Source organism: Seriola lalandi, unplaced genomic scaffold (assembly GCF_002814215.2).
Source record: "Seriola lalandi dorsalis isolate HSWRI2012SDOR001 ecotype SW California unplaced genomic scaffold, Sedor1 jcf7180002054935, whole genome shotgun sequence".
Classification (NCBI taxonomy): domain Eukaryota; kingdom Metazoa; phylum Chordata; class Actinopteri; order Carangiformes; family Carangidae; genus Seriola; species Seriola lalandi.
The window spans coordinates 192,516-196,432 of NW_019525487.1; positions in this window are offsets into that span (position 1 = coordinate 192,516).

Sequence of the window (3,917 nt, forward strand, 5' to 3'; positions counted from 1 at the left end):
AGATAATTTGCCTTGTTTTAAAAGCTATTTACTTATTTTTAGTTCCTCATTTTACAATATAATCTTAAATTGAGCACGGACATGTCTTTTATGTCTATTTTAGTCCAGGTATCTTAAAACGGAGTGAATAACTCTTAAAATAAGCTAAATTAGTTATTTCACCAAAATAAAACTTGTTTCAAGATTCAGTACAAATTCAATTTGCCTGATTTAAGAATCACATATAATGCATCAATGACTGACATGTTCCAACAAAGAGAAACCATACAACCAATAGAATTACACATTTTCAGTAGAGATGCAACAGGCTTGATCTGAAGTTCAACAATCAGATACCAATCTGATGTTTAAAATATTGAGATAGCTGATTCTGTATTTTATTTTTTTGTGTGTTCACATAAGCAATGATACTTTATATATTATGTATGTTGGTGACAAACAAGCAGGCCACTCCCCCTTTTTGATCAAACCCCTTATGGCAAAGTTGTTGTGTATCAGAGTAAAGGTAATGGGGTCACTAACATCATCAGGGTTCATCCTCTAGGGGTCATTAATGAAATAATTTAGATGAAAGCTATATTTTAAATGAATACACAGAAAGTTTGAACAGATGGTGGTAGAGGAAAGATTATGGGGTCAATACAAGGAATGGGACTCAACCTCTAGCTGTCATTAATGTGGCCAGTAGCCTTTTACAAAGAATCAGATGAAAACTACTGAAGATACACTAATTTTAAGTTTGACCTTAGGGTGGTGCGAAAGCAAATGTCATGATTTCCAAATGTCACCCAAATACATCGGCTTCTCCACTTATTAGGACTAATAGGACTTGAAAAAAACCCCCCATGAAAGCTATCCCAGATATTGTGCTAACATGAAAACTGTGACAGTGAGAGTTTCAGTATGTCAGTCAAGATCTGTAGTCTACGAATAAGGACTGGTTTTAAGGTTTTGGGTCTAGTTTTAATATGGATTTTGTTTCATTTCAAGATGAGCCAACTTGGGTTGCGTGTGTCGTAGTGGTCTAAGCACTGTCTCTCTACTGTGTGCTATCAAATAAAGGCATAAAAGCCCCCCCCCAAAAAAATAAAATAGCCAACTTGTATCAACACAGCAAATTGAGTGTTTTGATGACGAGAGTAGAAGATTTTACACTTTGGAGTCAAATGGGCCAAAGTACACTTTGCAGGTTGCACCATAATCTCTCTCTGGTGTTCTTCCATGTATAGTGTTAGTGTAGAGTTATTGTAGTGTTTATTTTACAATGATAAACTTCCTGAGAGTCTATTTCTTGATTGAGTCTTTCCCAGCCGCACCAAGAGTTAGGTTTCGATTTCGTCATCAGCGCTCCTCGCCCTCTCATTGGTTGAATCCAGTCGCATGATCTGAGCCCTCATCTTACTGGTGTGCAGCCACCACACTAACCGACGACGTCTGCCTCAACAGCCCCGTGGGACTGCAGGTGGGTTAAGAAACTAAAGTGAATAAATAATGCATGGAATATTTTTTTCACGTTTCAATCCGTAAATAACAAAAAACCTTAACGGTTGTTAAGTTATCCCACATTGTTTTGTAAATTACATAGCGGCCTCTTGTGGTAGTAACCCCCCTATAGGGCATATGGGGCGGATGTAGCCTATTAACCGGCCGGATCTTTATTTGGATGCCATTGTTTTGACTGGTGAAGCTGAGCTGGTGAGTTAAGAGATGTAAATAATGTGATTACAAGTTGCGTTTAACACTATATGTTCATGTATGCGGATTACAGTAGGTAATATTTCCGTGTCATTGATATTGTGGTTTTGTTTTATTTGTCATTTCAGTTGATTACCTGGCGGACGGCACGGTTACTGTTTTGGTGCTAGTCGGCATAGCATGTGTGAAACGGGAATGCTTATGTGAAAATAAACACAAGGAAAACAGTAAACGGATGTCCGAGCTTGAGTGTGACACTGTTTCACCAGATCAAAAACCCTATACGGTGGGAGTTATTAGATTAACGTAGCTAGTTTAATAAAACCGTACAACGGTAATACAAACACGGTTTCAATGTAGTTTAGCTAACTTGCTATATCAGTTGTAAAGTCACTGCAAATGTTTAATTTGTCAGAATTGATATTGCATTTGCAATGTTAGCCACGGTTAAGCAGGTTATTTGACAAAGAAAAACACGAAGCTACTTCAGAGCTTCCGACTCCCGCCCGAAGTTACGTTGCTAGTGGCTAACTGTGCACTAACTGTATGTTTGTGTTGTATGTAGTTGTGGAAGGTCTAAAGCTGTTCAACAATGCTGTTCAAAGTACAGTACAAAGGAAAGAAGAAGTACGTCAAACTAAATGGAGCCTCACACTCGGAATTTCTCAAGGAGGGTAAGTTAATGTGTCTGCTTCTTGTAGCCTAAATGATAGGTATATTGTGTCCTTGGGCAATGGACGTTTTCCCACTTTGTCTCGTGTCTGTGGCGGTAGTAAGATGAACAATAATGCGCCCCAAACTTCATTTAATATTTTTCTCTGTATTCAAAGCTAAAAATTCAGTATACCCACTGAAAAAGACATATATGTGCTGGATGACACTGGAACAGAGGTCGATGAAGAGATCTTCAGTGACATTCTGGAGGAAAAAACAGACATCCTGTGGACGATTGTCGACACATTTTCAGTCACTGGTAAGTGGTCATTTGATCAAATTGTACTTTGCAAGAAAAATCCGGCACACGCTTCATTAAATTGCCAATAAATGTATTAAAAATCAAAGAAAAAAGAAAAAATTTAGTATTTTTGAAAAGAATTGAGGTTGACTGAAATATCTGTGCAAATAAAATCAGAAAAAATGTATCTGATATACTTTTAGAGCAGTTGTTTATAGAGGGCATTTATGTCCCCAAGGGCCTAAGAGGGTGCCTTTTTGAAAAAGTACCAGGGTCACCTTCTTTCAGTTGAAACTATCAGTCAATTAATGAAATCACTACTAACAAATGTTTTTGAAAATGATGTGCTCCCTCTTTTCAGACTCTCCTGCATCTTCATGCACGGACACCTTGTCACTATCATCATGATAGAGAGTGAGAGAGTGATACTTTTCTGATGTCTCCAAAAAGACAGCACATTGATGACACCTTTCTGATGTCTCCAAAAAGACCATGCATTGATGATGACAGTTCTTCACAGGCCAAATAGGTAAGTTTTTTGTACATTCTTTTGCTAACTTCTAAATGTGTTTTTGACTTAAATTTTTTGGTTTGTCTTATTTTTTCTTGTTTTCCAGCTTGTCAAGAGAGTTCTGGAACAAAAGCCTGGAGGGGAGAAAATACTTAAAGAATATGCAACTAAAGGAGAGATGAAGGATCGAACACGCAGTGAACTTGTCAACATTGTTGTCGCTGATATGTTGGAAAAGTATGGGTAAGTCAAATACTCCTGGTACACGATGCACGAGTACAGATGATCAGTATGTGGTGCCTGTGCATGTTTTTGTATAAGAAATGTGTTAAGTGGTTGCACACTTTTTGTTTTTCATCTTGGCAATTATATTTGCAAAGATTGATTTTACAGGTTTTTTTTTGCACCATGGCTCCTAACGTAAAACATGTTTTATGTCCTTGTAACAAGAGTTGACTGTTCACTTAATAACAAGACAAGATACTTGTTAGGATATATTGTAATAATTATTATTATAAGAATAAAGATGTTATATTTTCAAGAAACTCTTGTGTGGACTTGTCATGGTTTGTTCTCCATACATACCTGCCTTCAGTTGTTTTCCACTCATCACTCCCTTGCTCACCCCATCTGCCAGCCACACCCACCTCGTCAGTCACTTCATTCACCTGTTCACTCAGCTGCAGCTCTTCAGCAATCAAGCCTGGTTAAAAGCTCCACTCTCCTCCACACTCACTGCCAGATTGTTCTTTGTTC